The following is a 16,384-nucleotide window of genomic DNA, read 5'->3' as shown; positions in this document are numbered from 1 at the left end:
ACTCCTTATGTAATCTAATTGACTTTTAGCTAAGATATATTCAATAGAGATTTATATATTTTTTACATCTAAGTAATGTTTATGGGCTTTATGTCGCTATTTTTTCCTTGGTCATTTTTCTCAGTTGTTTTTGCGATGCCCTCTCGTTAATCGTCCATTAGTCTCCCCGTTGTGGTGGTGTATTAGCTGCGTGATTATGCGGACTCTTCTGTGGTATGTCTTAATGAGAAAAGATGCATACTACCATGTTTCAATCCATGCAGAAGCTGAAAAATTCCTGAGAGTGGCCTTATCCATAAACTAGAGAATCAGACATTTTCAGTTCAGGGCCCCGGCCTTTTGGTCTGTCCATGGCTCCGAGAGTATTTACAAAGATCATAGTGGAGATGACAGCGAATCTTTGTGAACAGAACACCATAATAATTCCATACTTAGACTATTTCCTGACGGTAGGCAGATCACTAGAACCCTGCATACAGGGATGGTGGATCGACACTCCGTTAGCGTGGTGCACGTGGAGTAGAATATGCAGAAAGGAAGTAATTCCCGGCACTCACGTATTCAGTGAATAATTGCTCACTAGATCGCTCACTCAGCTGCACACGGAGGTAGACACAGGTACGCTTTCTTTAAATCTCTTGTTGGTTTATTAGAATGTGGCATAAACCAACATTGAGTCAATGAAAATAAAACAGCCCTTTGGGCAAAACGGGAAAACAAAAAAATAAAATGGTCACGCAAAACACAGTCCTTGTGTTAGCAGGGGTCCACCTGCTCAGAGTCTAGCAACTGCACAAGGTTCAGGTCAGCTCAACACAAACATGTCTGGAGTTTGCCTCCCCAGACTAACTGAACAAGTAATGCCTCAGCAGACCTTGTATTTAGACCCCAGACCGCACCTTCAGGTGGAGATATGGAGAACAACCTCCCCCCGCTCTATGGTTGTTCTTATAAAGACATACATTTTACAAGTGGCGACTTAACCCTTCTCAGCAAATAACATGCTGAAGGAAACTTAACGGCTTTATTTCACTAAAGCTAATTGCCTCAGGAAAACATATCTCCCCTCCAGCACTTTACCAGTGACTTTGTCACATCTTTTATTTCATTGCCAATTCCAGTGGACATTTCAGCCCGTCCCAGGCTTTTTTCAGCAATGCAGTCATCATACAATCACTAGTTTATAAAGGATTACACCTCAGAAGTGACATCAGATGTAAAACAAAAAACCACCTACCCGATATAATTCTTTATGCATGAATCCCGTATAACATAATTTATTTTTTATTTTATGTATTTTTTGAATTATTATATTATTCACGGCTACGTAGACGTTATTACATTAAATATAATTAATCAAAGCTATATTGAGGAATCATATGCTATACAGAAGGTTTATTCCTTAGAACATTATAGTGTATCAAATCTATTCTATTAGTTATTTTTAAATTAATCCTCTATTAGATTTATTTCTATTCAATTTACTAATATGAAGTTGAAACATGATTATCTCATTATATTATTATTATTATTATTATATCATACGTAAATTATCTTATGAAAATAACTTCCACTTGGACTGTGTCGAGTATCATCATTGAAATTACATCAAGTAGGGATTCATCAATATTTAATCAGCGCAACAATGTTGTCTAAAACAAAGAAATACCGTATTTTTCGGACTATAAGATGCACCTAGGTTTTAGAGGAAGAAAATAGAAAAAAAAATGTAAGCAAAAAATGTGGTCATGATGGCCTGTTAAGGGGGAGGGGGTCGGCTGCTGACACTGTTATAGGGGTAATGTCCCCCAATTCTGTTAATATTCCCCATCTTGGTCTGTATGGCCCCCTCCTTCCTGTTATACGTGGCCCTCATCACCATCCGGATATGCATGGCACCCCTCAACCCCATCCTGATATGCGTGGCACCCCTCATCCCCATCCTGGTCTGCATGGCACCCCAATCCCCCATCTTTGTATGCATGGCACCCCAATCTCCTATCCTGGTATGCATGGCACCCCTTGATCCCCATCCTGATATGCTAGGCATCCCTCATCCTGGTAGGCATGGCACCCCTCATCCTGTTATGCATGGTCCCCCTCATCTTGGTATGCATGGCACCCCTCATCCCTCTTCCTGGTATGCATGACACCCCTCATCCTGGTATGTGTAGCATCGGCGTCTCTGCTCCCTGCCAGGTAGAGACGCCGTCCCTCTCACCGCCGCGCTCCCTGCCCGGCGTCCTCCAGCGCTCCTCTTCCTGCTTCTGCCGGCGTGCGCAGCTTCCCGGGCACTGTGCTTAGGGCGCGCGCGCTCCCCCCCTCTTAAAGGGGCCGCGAGCGCCGCCCTAAGGAGTCCCCGGCCAATTGCCGGAGGTCCTCCCATATATAAAGCACCTCCTCCAAAATGGAGGTGCCCGAGCAATAATTGATGCACAGTGTACTTACCTCTGCTTCAGCCCTCAGGTCCCGCTGCTAGCCTGACTACTAGTCCTGCCCGCCAGCCCGACTATCAGTCCAGTCCGCCAGCCTGACTACTCTCCAGCCCGACAGTCTGTCTTCCGTCCAGTCCGCCAGTCTGTCTATGGGCTTTGCCCACCTGCTTACCTGGAAGCACCTGCCTGTTACCTGTCAGCCTACCTGGAGGCTCCTGCCCGTCACTTGCCGTGACCACCTGTCTGCCTACCTGGAGGCTCCTGCCCGTCACTTGCCATGACCACCTGACAGCCTACCTAGAGGCTTCCGCCTGTCACTTGCCGTGACCACCTGACAGCCTACCTAGAGGCTCCTGCCTCTCACTTGCCGTGACCACCTGACAGCCTACCTGGAGGCTCCCGCCTGTCGCCTGCTGTCTCTGCCACTTCATCTACCCGGATCTCTCATCAGCCTGCCTGCTGTGCCCATCTGCAGTATCGGTCGGTCTCAGCCATCTGACGCGTTGGAGTCACCTGCTCTCTTACAAGGTCGTCCCCAGAGTAGCACCTGGTCCCTCTGCTCGGTCCCTCCCTGGTCACGGAGTCGTTAGCCGCCGTACGACCTTGGTCGGTCCGAGTTGATACTTAGTTACGCCCCTCTGGGTCCCTCCTTGTTCCGCAGCACAGAGGTTCCACCATCCGGATCCGTAACAGTATGCATGGCACCCCTCATCCTGGTATGCATGGCACCCCTCATCCTAGTATACAAGGCCACCCCCTGATCCCCATCACGCTGCACACACAAAAATAAACAATTATAATCACCTCCTCTCTCCTCCAGCGCTACGTCCCACTCTGCTGTCGACACTCACTATTAAAGGCGTGCATGGCGTCCCTGCCATGTGCCCTCACAGTGTGAGATGCTGTTCTAGAATAGTTACTGCTCCCTGCGCCAGAACTGTGTGTGTGTGGAGCAGTGACCATTAACTCACACGGTACCTGCAGTACAGCTCCTGCTGCGGACGGCGGTCTTTGTGCCCACTATTAAAGACCATGAATATTCACTACAACCCATGGGAGTGGATTTTGGTGAATATTCATGGTCTTTAATAGCGGGAACACAAACCGGACAGAGGCAGCAGGAGCCGCACTGCGGCTACAGTGTGCGCTTTTGAGGAAAATTAATATTCATTGTTCTCCACGCCCATGGGCGTGCGGAGCAGTGAATATTCATTTTCTTTAGCAGCGGGCACAGTGTAGGCTGCAGCAGGCGGCTCCTGCCTCTTGTGCCCCGCCGCCGCTCCCCCCACACCCCTCACCACCCACAGCCATAGATATATAGTACGGGGCACAGTTCGGACTATAAGACACCCCCACTTTCCTCCAAAATTTTGGAGGAAAAAAGTGCGTCTTATAGTCCGAAAAAATACGGTATATTTTTTAATCACAAACAAATTTAAGGTAAAAATAAAAGATAAAATTTCATATATTGCGACTCATTTCATAACCTTTATTAATACATTCGGGGATTACGTTTTTACATTATGTATCCAATACGCCTCACTTCGGAGGAGCATTGTCTTTATATTACCACCCCTCCTAGGAATTCTAGGAATTATCACCTGTTCCAGCACTTGGTATTTTAATTGTGCGATAGTATGTGTGTGTTTTTTTTTCCTGAAAATGTGCTGGAAGAGGTAATGGCAATACCAATAAAGGTAATATCTCCGCACCTTATTGTGGATTTGTGCTTATTAATCTTTGTACCAACTGATTGCGGGGTTTCTCCACTATAAGCTAAACCACAGGGACATTTTATCATATAAATCACGTTATTGGAGAGGTAAGTAAAAAAAAACTTTTCTTTTTCGTGGTTTTCCGGTTTGAGAGTCATAAAAAAAAAAAATTCTCCTTTAGCAACATTATTACATTGGAAACATCCCAAACATGGATATGTACCGTTTTTTCCTACTAGAAATAAAGGTTTGTTTAGATTCTCTCTTTTCACTACCTAGGTCCGCACGCACTAATTTATCTTTAATATTAGTCAACTTTTTGTTACAAATCAATGGGAGATTCTCAAACTGTGATATCTGAGGATACGCATGATGTCAGATATGCCGATGTTTTTTAACAATATGATCAACTTTTAAATTGATTGGATGATAATCCCTGACAAAAGGTATCCTGTGTGATAATGCACTTCTAGATCTTTTATTAGACAGAGAATCCTCTTTAACTTTCTCTAACAGGTGGCGTGGATAACCTCTCGCCATAAAATCATGTCGCATTTCAGTAAGTCTCTGTTCACAAAGAGATGGTTCGGACACAATTCTGCGTATCCTTTGTAACTGTGATTTAGGGATAGCCCTCTTAAGAGAATAAGAGTGCGCACTTTCAAAGTATAAAACACTATTTTTGTCTGTATTTTTTTTCTATATAAATCTGTATCCAGACTATTACCATTTTTAATAATTGATGTATCTAAAAAAATTTATTCTTCCCAAATCGTGTGTCGTGGTAAATTTTAATTCATCCCAAATATTATTCAGATATTTTTCAAAATCTTGCATTGCCTCTAGTGTGGCCCCTCCCATATGCAAATGACATCGTCAATATATCTATGCCATGTTTTCACGTGTGTTTGAAATAAAGTATGTTTGTATATAAATCGTTCTTCAAAGAATGCCATATATGCATTTGCATATGGGGGGGCCACATTAGCACCCATCGCCAAACCCCTCCGTTGACAATAGAAAGTGTCCTGAAAGAGGAAATAGTTCTCATTGAGGACTAGAATAAAAAAAAACCCGATAATGCAATCAATTTGGAAGTGTGTAAATTCATTTCAATTCAAAATCCAATGGATCGCCTCAAGTCCCTTGTGATGTTCTCTAGAAGTGTATAAATTAGCTCCATCAATGGTAACTAATATAGTATCATCTCCACTATCATCAATCATTTTAATTTTTTTCAAAAAAGTCTTTAGTATCCAGAAGAAATGCTTTTGTTTTTTTTTTATTAAAAGTGTGAGGAGGATCCTTTCCAACATGATTGATAAACGGGGATAATACCGAGTTAGTTGATGCCACAATTGGCCTTGCCCGGAGGATCAATTAAGGTTGTATGCACCTTTGGCAGTATATAAAATACAGGTGTAAGGGGATCCGTCTTCACCAAAAACTCCGCTAATTTATCATCAATAATACCCAGGTTTTTATATTTATCAATCATGTTGGAAATTTTCCTCTGAATTTTGGGCAAGGGATCATGGCTCAGTGGTACATAGGTCGTCTGATCTGACAATTGTCGCAAGATTTCTTTTTATTATATTGGTAACGATCCATTACCACCACTGAACCACCCTTGGCTGCCGGTTTAATTTCGATCGAATCGTCATGCGTTAAAGAAGTCAATGCTTGTCTCTCTCTAAAACCCAAATTCATTCTTGGATAAGGACCACTTTGTCTATCTGCATACGTGAATTTTGGGTGGAGAGAAAAAGCTTCTTTGTTTTAATCCCAGTTCAGATGCAGTAAAGCATTTCAACTGTAATACAGGTAAAGTGCGCGCAGGTGTAATCACATTTGAAAAATACGTTTTAATCTGACATTACGGAGAAACTTAATGTCCAAATCAAGTTGAAATGTATTAAGTTTGGACATAACAACAAATGAAAGTCCTTTCTGCAATACCTGCATCTGAATTGCAGAAAAAGTTTTTGATGAAATGTTTATAGCAAGGGACTCCTCTCTACCGAGATCTTGTTTGCATCGCAGGTGTAGCTGTGTCGGTGATGGCGACCTGTTCTCCTCCTCTTCTTGTGATGTTCTGCTTCTTTGTTCTCGCGGAAAAAGGACGTGGATTCCTCCAGGATCCTGAGAACTCGCTGCTAGAATCAGATGAATAAAAATCATTCCTAAAACATTGTCTGGGATTTCTAATCCTATTTAAAGTTTGCTCTCGCCATCTATAGACTTTATTAGAAAGATAGTCTTCAGTGTCACGAGTAAATTTCCTTCTTTCTCTCTCTTGTAAATCCTTTCAATGAATATCCTGAACACAATTACAAAGATTCCTTCATAATGGAAAGTTTATCAGATTTCAAACAGGAGGTTAATTGCTCTTCAATATTAGCACTCTGAACTTTAAGGTCAGCGATGGCTTTATGCAATCTGTCAATAGTTAGTAACATCAAATCCATAGAGCATTTATTAAGCACTTGCTCAAAATCATCGCAGAATATATTATCTTCTGAAAACAGCGTCGAGCGTAGGTTAAACCCTTAAGTCCTGCTGTATTTTCTTTTCTCGATAATATTCTACAAGTGTTTCAGCATGCAACTCGTATGAAATCAACCTCTTAGTTTCCCCTCTCAAAGTCCCGTCTTTTGAACTCACTTGTTGGGATTTTCAGGAAATCTGTTGATATTGTGGATTGCGCCATAATTCTAGCGGCTTCTTCCTAATTGAAAATCCGACTTGTTGCAGCGATGGTGAAAAATGTGTGCTCGTATCCCAATATGAATACAGGGATGGTGGATCGGTGGTGGTGGTGCACGTGGAGTAGAATATGCAGAAAGGAAGTAATTCCCGGCACTCACGTGTTCAGTGAATAATTGCTCTTTTATTTCATTGCCAATTCCAAAGGATGTTTCAGCCTGTCCCAGGCTTTTTTCAACAATGCAGTCATCATACAATCACTAGTTTATATTAAATTAGATTAGATTAGATAAGTCGCATTATTATTATTTATTATTATAGCACCCTTAATTTCATGGCACTTTACATGTTTAAAAGGGATATACATAGCAAACAACAAGTACAATAATTGGAACAAAAACAAGTCAGCGACTGGTACAGGAGGAGAGAGGACCCTGCCCGCGAGGGCTCACAATCTACAAGGGATGGGTGAGGATACAATAGGTGAGGGTAGAGCTGATCGTGCAGCAGTGTGGTGGAGCAAGGGTTACTGCAGGTTGTAGTCTTGTTGGAACAGGTAGGTCTTCAGGCTCCTTTTGAAGGTTTCCACGGTCGACGAGAGTCTGATGTGTTGGGGTAGAGAGTTCCAGAGTAGGGGGGATACACGGGAGAAATCTTGTATGCGATTGTGGGAAGAGGAGATGAGAGGGGAGTAGAGAAGGAGATCTTGTGAGGATCAGAGGTTGCGTGCAGGTAAGTACCGGGAGACTAGGTCAGAGATATATGGAGGAGACAGGTTGTGGATGGCTTTGTATGCCATGGTTAGGGTTTTGAACTGGAGTCTCTGGGCAATGGGGAGCCAGTGAAGGGATTGACAGAGAGGAGAGGCCGGGGAATAGTGGGGGGACAGGTGGATTAGTCGGGCAGCAGAGTTTAGGATAGATTAGAGTGGCAGAAGGGAGGCTACAGAGCAGGAGGTTGCAGTAGTCGAGGCGGGAGATGATGAGGGCATGCACGGGTGTTTTTGCAGATTCGTCGTTCAGGAATGTGCGGATCTGGGAAATATTTTTGAGCTGGAGTCGGCAGGAAGTGGAAAGGGCTTGGATATGAGGTTTGAAGGAGAGATCATAGTCAAGGGTTACCCCGAGGCAGCGAGCTTGCGGGACTGGGGAGAGTGGGCAGCCATTGACTTTGATAGATGGGGGGTTGAGCGAGATGGTGGAAAGATGATAAATTCAGTTTTATCCATATTAAGTTTTAGAAATCTGGAGAAGAAAGATGAAATAGCAGACAGACATTGGGGGATTCTGGTTAGTAAGTAGGTGATATCAGGTCCAGAGAGGTAGATCTGTGTGTCATCGGCATAGAGGTGATACTGAAAGCCGTGAGACTCTATGAGCTGTCCCAGGCCGAAGGTGTAGATGGAGAAGAGCAGGGGTCTTAGAACTGAGCCTTGGGGAACACTGACAGATAGGGGGCGAGGTGAGGAGGTGGTGTGGGAGTGGGAGACGCTGAATGTCCAGTCTGTTAGATATAAGGAGATACAAGATAGGGCCAAGTTTGTGATGCCAAGAGATGAGAGAGTCTGTAGTAGGAGGCATAGGTGGATTATAATAAGGGCAATCTGGGCTACCGCCCTGGGCCTGGGCCTCCAGGGGGCCCATGGCCAATTTGCCCTCATTATAATGTTTTCGGCAGAGGGGGACCGCACTGTGCCTTAGACGCCAGCCGCATCAGGGAGACAGACACGCCCCCTGCACGCTGTGTGCTGCGTCTCCAGAGCTGACATTACACAGCGGCGCCTGGAGCTCATGAGCCTGCCGGAGAGGAGCATCAGCCTGCCGGAGAGGAGCATCAGCCTGCCGGAGAGGAGCTCATGCAGGAGACCTCAGTGGATGGCGGTAAATATGAGGATTGAGGAGGGGGCTGCAGGACGCTGCTCTTCTCTTGATGAGTTCACACAGATCCCTTAGTGTCAGGTCTGCAGACGCTCTGCTGGGGCTCTGTGTGACTTATTGCTGGAGTCTGACCTTTGCTGCAGATCAGGTCACTCTGAGTCATTGGCTCAAGCGTCACCAGTCCTGCAATAAATCACACTGAGCCCCATTTGAGCATCCACAGACATCCATATAGGATCCTGCACTGACTGATCAACCCTGAACCTACAGGACATCACATACTATACTGCTCCATATATAATATGTGAGGTCCTGTGTGCAGGTCCAGGTGTGATCAGTACAGTGTATATCCCCGTACAAAAAATGTCATCCAGTATGCAGATTAGTGTATGGTATACTGTGGTACAGACATCAGATGGGATATAACAATGTGTATAGTATATAATATCTGATGTCTGTATCACAGTATATCATACTAGCTATTGAACCCGTTCTACGCCCGGGTGGCAAGCTTTTTTATTGGTATATGCTCCTCCATCTTGGTCCCCCATCTTGGTATATACTCCCCCATCCTGGTATATACTACCCCATCCTGGTCCATGCCCCCTTCCCCATCCTGGTATATACTCCTCCATCCTGGTATATATGACCCCATCCTGGTCCATGGCTCCCCCTTATCCTGGTACCCCATCCTGGTGTATGCTCCCCAAGCCTGCTCCCCCATCCTGGTATATACTCCTCCAGTCTAGTGTATGCTTCCTCATCCTGGTATATGCTCCCCCATTCTGGTCCATGCTCCCCCCCCATCCTGGTATATGCTCCCCCATCCTGGTATATACTACCCCATCCTGGTCTATGCCCCCCTCCCCATCCTGGTATATACTCCTCCATCCTGGTATATACTACCCCATCCATAAATTAATTAAAAAAAAAAAAGACTCCTACTTGCTTTTCCACCTCTCCACTGCAGCGCATCGCCTGCGTTATTTCACTAACAATTGCGCCGGAATCGGCACTCACTCATAGCGCGATATCCATTTTAATTATAATGAATACGATTGTGCAGAGTGTATTCAACAAAATGCCACCAGACTACGCGCATGCGCATGCCACGCTGTCCATTTTGTTGAAGACACTGTGCATATTTGTCTTCACTAAAATGCCGCCAAAAATCGCGCTATGCGCAGGCGCCGATTTTGGCGCCACACTCTTCCCCCGGCCTCTCCAGAGATGACCGGACCGAAAAAGTATGTGTTTATGGTGCTGGAGATCGCGGTATGCGCTCAGTGCTTATGCATACCGCGATCTCTGGCTCCGCACTCCTCATCCCTGTCTGGGATGTGGATGCGTCTTTCTGTCTGCGGCCGGACTGTGCAGGTATTGCACTGGCGCAGTCTATAGAGGCTTCTGACAGAAGGAAACTTCCCTGATTGTACTATAGATACCAGTCATGTATTGTCATATAGACTGTACAGGGCCATACCTAGGGGAATCGGGGGGGGCACGTGACCTGGGTACATTCGTCAGGGGGGCGCCTTCGGGCCACCTCATGCGATGGTCAGAGGTGTCTCCCAGGCAGCTGCATTTTGCATTCGACCATTCTCTGAGCTGGCTGTGGAACCGACAGTCGATCAGAGTAGGGAGCTATGTACGGGCTCATACTGTATATAGGGAGCTATGTGGGGGCTCATACTGTATAAAGGGAGCTATGTGGGGGCTCATACTGTATAAAGGGAGCTATGTGCGGGCACTTATTGTATATAGGGAGCTATGTGCGGGCACTTATTGTATATAGGGAGCTATGTGCGGGCACTTATTGTATATAGGGAGCTATGTGCGGACTCTTACTGTATATAGGGAGCTATGTATGGGCTCTTACTGTATATAGGAAGCTATGTGGGGGCTCATACTGTATAAAGGGAGCTATGTGCGGGCACTTACTGTATATAGGGAGCTATGTGTGGGCTCTTATTGTATATAGGGAGCTATGTACGGGCTCTTACTGTATATAGGGAGCTATGTGCGGGCACTTATTGTATATAGGGAGCTATGTGCAGGCTCTTATTGTATATAGGGAGCTATGTGCGGGCTCTTATTGTATATAGGGAGCTATGTGCGGGCTCTTACTGTATATAGGGAGCTATGTATGGGCTCTTACTGTATATAGGGAGCTATGTGGGGGCTCTTATTGTATATAGGGAGCTATGTGCAGGCTCTTATTGTATATAGGGAGCTATGTGCGGGCTCTTACTGTATATAGGGAGCTATGTATGGGCTCTTACTGTATATAGGGAGCTATGTGGGGGCTCATACTGTATAAAGAGAGCTATGTGCGGGCACTTACTGTATATAGGGAGCTATGTGCGGGCTCTTACTGTATATAGGGAGCTATGTATGGGCTCTTACTGTATATAGGGAGCTATGTGGGAGCTCATACTGTATAAAGGGAGCTATGTGCGGGCACTTATTGTATATAGGGAGCTATGTGCGGGCTCCTATTGTATATAGGGAACTATGTGCAGGCTCCTATTGTATATAGGGAGCTATGTACAGGCTCTTACTGTATATAGGGAGCTATGTATGGGCTCTTACTGTATATAGGGAGCTATGTGGGGGCTCATACTGTATAAAGGGAGCTATGTGCGGGCTCCTATTGTATATAGGGAGCTATGTGGGGGCTCATACTGTATAAAGGGAGCTATGTGCGGGCTCTCACTGTATATAGGGAGCTATGTACGGGCTCTTACTGTATATAGAGGGCTATGTGGGGGCTCATACTGTATCTAGGAGGCTATGTGGGGGCTCATACTGTATGTAGGTGGCAGTACGGGGGCTCATACTATGTGTAGGGGGCTGCGTGTTGGCTCAAAATGTATGTATACGGCTGTGTAGGGGCTCATACTGTATCTAGGAAGCTATATGGGGGCTCATACAGTATATAGGGGGATGTCAGCATACTTAAAACTGCTCAGTATTATGTCATACAATTAATATTATTTTTTATTATTTTATTAATATTATTAATATGGAGCAGAATTAATTTCAGCCTATTGGTTCGGCTTCCACAACAGTCATGGTCTCTCTTGTGGCCCCTTGGGAAAAATAATCTACCACCGCTGCTCTATTATGTATAGCGCTATGTTATGTATAGTGCTGTAAATAATGGAAAAAAATTCCGTAATTTTCCGTCTACAGATGTGATCAAAGCATCTGTGTGTTACTCACATGACCTATCACATGATCTATCAAAGGGGATCATGTGACATGTCACGTGATACATCAGGTGCCCGGGGGGGCCCACGCCTTCTAAATTGCCCGGGGTCCTGACTACTCTTAATCCACCCCTGGTAGGAGGGAATGGTCTACTGTGTCAAAGGAAGATGGCAGGTCCAGAAAGAGAAGGGCAGAGTAGTGTCGCTTGGATTTAGTGGTCAGTAGGTCGTTGGTGACTTTAGTCAGGGCCGTTTCAGTAGAATGGTGCGGTCAGAAGCCAGATTGGAGGCGGTGAAAGAGGGAGCAGGAGGAGAGGTGGGAGGACACCTCAAGATGGACGTGTTGTTCCAGTGGTTTTAAGGCAAAGGGGAGAAGTGATATGGGGAGATAGCTAGACAGAGAGGATGGGTCAAGGGATGGATTTTTGAGGATGGGTGTGATCGAGGCATGTTTGGAGCATGAGGGGAAGACACCGGTTGCTAGTGATAGGTTGAAGAGGTGGGTTAGGGTTGGGATGAAGACTGCAGGTTTGGGATGAGGTGGAACGGGATTGGGTCAAGTTCACAGGTGGTGAGATGTTACTTGGAGAGGAAAGTTGATCTTCTGTGATGGTGGAGAAGCTGGTTTTGGAGGAGGAGAGTTGAGTAGATATGAAGAGGGACTGTGGGGACTTATGGCATTATATGAAATTTTATCTAATAGAGGAGGATTCATTTAAAAAGAACTAATAGAATAGATTTGATGCACTATTATATTCTAAGGAAAAAACCTTTCTGTATAGCAGTATATGATTCATCAATATAGCTTTGATTAATTGTATTTAATGCAATAATGTCTATGTAGCTGTGAATAATATAAAAATATACATGTATATGTATATACATATATATGTATATAGTTTTGTTTTATGTATTTTTTGAATTATGTTATACGAGATTTATGCATAAAGAATTTTATTGAGTAAGCGTTTTTTTGTTTTACATATGATGTCACTTCCGAGGTGTAATCTAGTGATTTTATGATGTCTAGTAGATGTGATCAGAGTCTTCGTTACAGGATCCATCGGTCGTGGTCGGTGACGTCTTGTAGATGTGATCGGAGCCTTAGTTACAGGATCCATCGGTCATGGTCGGTGACGTCTTGTAGATGTGATCGGAGCCTTAGTTACAGGATCCATCGGTCATGGTCGGTGACGTCTTGTAGATGTGATCGGAGCCTTAGTTACAGGATCCATCGGTCGTGGTCGGTGACGTCTTGTAGATGTGATCAGAGCCTTAGTTACAGGATCCATCGGTCATGGTCGGTGACGTCTTGTAGATGTGATCGGAGCTTTAGTTACAGGATCCATCGGTCATGGTCGGTGACGTCTTGTAGATGTGATCGGAGCTTTAGTTACAGGATCCATCGCTCGTGGTCGGTGACGTCTTGTAGATGTGATCGGAGCCTTAGTTACAGGATCCATCGGTCGTGGTCGGTGACGTCTTGTAGATGTGATCGGAGCCTTAGTTACAGGATCCATCGGTCATGGTCGGTGACGTCTTGTAGATGTGATCGGAGCCTTAGTTACAGGATCCATCGGTCGTGATTGGTGCCATCTTGTAGATGTGATCGAAGCCTTAGTTACAGGATCCATCGGTCGTGGTCGGTGACGTCTTGTAGATGTGATTGGAGCCTTAGTTACAGGATCCATCGGTCATGGTCGGTGACGTCTTGTAGATGTGATTGGAGCCTTAGTTACAGGATCCATCGGTCGTGGTCGGTGACGTCTTGTAGATGTTATCAGAGCCTTAGTGACAGGATCCATCGGTCGTGGCCAGTGACGTCTTGTAGATGTAATCAGAGCCTTAGTTACAGGATCCATCGCTCGTGGTCGGTGATGTCTTGTAGATGTGATCGGAGCCTTAGTTACAGGATCCATCGGTAGTGGTCGGTGACGTCTTGTAGATGTGATTGGAGCCTTAGTTACAGGATCCATCGGTCATGGTCGGTGACGTCTTGTAGATGTGATTGGAGCTTTAGTTACAGGATCCATCGGTCGTGGTCGGTGACGTCTTGTAGATGTGATCAGAGCCTTAGTGACAGGATCCATCGGTCGTGGCCGGTGACGTCTTGTAGATGTGATCAGAGCCTTAGTTACAGGATCCATCGCTCGTGGTCGGTGACGTCTTGTAGATGTGATCGGAGCCTTAGTTACAGGATCCATCGATCGTGGTCGGTGACGTCTTGTAGATGTGATCGGAGCCTTAGTTACAGGATCCATCGGTCATGATTGGTGCCATCTTGTAGATGTGATCGGAGCCTTAGTTACAGGCCCATCGGTCATGGTCGGTGACGTCTTGTAGATGTGATCGGAGCCTTAGTTACAGGATCCATTGGTCATGGTCAGTGACGTCTTGTAGATGTGATTGGAGCCTTAGTTACAGGATCCATCGGTCGTGGTCGGTGACGTCTTGTAGATGTGATCAGAGCCTTAGTGACAGGATCCATCGGTCGTAGCCGGTGACGTCTTGTAGATGTGATCAGAGCCTTAGTGACAAGATCCATCGGTCGTGGTCGGTGATGTCTTGTAGATGTGATCTGAGCCTTAGTTACAGGATCCATCGGTCGTGGTCGGTGACGTCTTGTAGATGTGATCGGAGCCTTAGTGACAGGATCCATCGGTCGTGGTTGGTGACATCTTGTAGATGTGATCGGAGCCTTAGTTACAGGATCCATCGGTCGTGGTTGGTGTCATTTTGTCGATGTGATCAGAGCCTTAGTTAAAGGATCCATTTCACGACACAGCTGTCAGGTGACCAGGGATCAGGGGCTCCTATTCTGACCCTAACACTAGGGGGCACCCTAGCTCACCCTATTCCCCGGGATACCTCTGAAGGTGAGGATGCCGAGGCCTCCACCCTCGCTCTAACTCCTGAGTTAACCCTCTGCTTGTTCTCCCCCACTCGGGGAAGAGGGGCACTACTGTGCACCGAAGTACACCCACCCGACAAACAGGGCAGCACAGACAGGGATAAACAGAAAACTCCAGGCACACAAAATATTCTCTCATGGGGAGCAGTGACTATTCCGGCACAGAGTGGGACACAGCGCTGGAGGAGAGAGGAGGTGAGTGTAATTGTTTATTTTCTTTCTGTGAAGTGCTACGAGGATCAGGGGGTGCCAAGCATACCACGATGAGGGGGGCCATACATACCAGGAGTCGCACTACAGGCACAGTGTAGGCTGCTGCAGGCTGCTGCCTCCTGTGCCTCGCTACTCCGCCGCTGTCGCTTCCCCTACATACCCCACCACCCACAGCAACAGTATTTATGTATATCGGACTATAAGACGCATCCCCCCACTTTCCTCCAAAATTCTGGAGGAAAAAAGTGCGTCTTATAGTCCGAAAAATATGGTAATTTATTTCAGTTCTTCAATACAAAAGTGAAACTCATATATTATATAGAGTCATTACACACAGAGTGATCTATTTCACGTGTTTATTTCTGTTAATGTTGATGATTATGGCTTACAGCCAATGAAAACACAAAAGTCATTATCTCAGTAAATTAGAATACTTTATAACAACAGCTTGAAAAATGATTTTAAAATCCGAAATGTTGTCCTACTGAAATGTATGTTCAGCAAATGCCCTCAATACTTGGTCGGGGCTCCTTGTGCATCAATGCGGCAATGTGGCATGGAGGCGATCAGCCTGTGGCATGGAGGGATCAGCCTATGGCCCTGCTGAGGTGTTATGGAAGCCCAGGTGGCTTTGATAGCAGCCTTCAGCTCGTCTGCATTGTTGGCTCTGGTGTCTCTCATCTTCCTCTTGATAATACCCCATAGATTCTTTATGGGGTTAAGGTCAGGCGATGTTGCTGCCAATCAAGCACAGTGATACTGTTGTGTGTAAACCAGGTATTGGTACTTTTGGCCGTGTGGACAGGGGCCAAGTCCTGCTGGAGAATGAAATTTCCATCTCCAAAAAGCTTGTCGGCAGAGGGAAGCATGAAGGGCTGTAAAATGTCCTGGTAGACGGCTGCGCTGACTTTGGTCTTGATAAAACACAGTGGACCTACACCGACAGATGACATGGCCCCCCAAACCATCACTGATTGTGGAGACTTCACACTAGACCTCCTGCAGCTTGGATTGTGGCCTCTCCACTCTTCCTCCAGACTCTGGGACATTGATTTCCAAATAAAATGCAAAATTTACTTTCATCTGAAAACAACACGTTGGACCACTGAGAACAGTCCAGGTCTTTTTCTCCTTGGCTCAGGTAAGACGCTTCTGGAGTTGTCTATTGGTCATGAGTGGCATGACACAAGGAATGCGACACTTGTAACCCATGTCCTGGATACCTCTGTGTGTGGTGGCTCTTGAAGCAATGACTGCAGCAGCAGTCCACTCCTTGTGAATCTCCCCCACATTTTTGAATGGCCTTTTCTTAACA

This window comes from Phyllobates terribilis, unplaced genomic scaffold (genome assembly GCF_046119375.1).
Source record: "Phyllobates terribilis strain yellow unplaced genomic scaffold, ASM4611937v1 Scaffold_259__1_contigs__length_2703414, whole genome shotgun sequence".
Lineage (NCBI taxonomy): Eukaryota > Metazoa > Chordata > Amphibia > Anura > Dendrobatidae > Phyllobates > Phyllobates terribilis.
Note: the sequence above shows the minus strand (reverse complement) of the source record.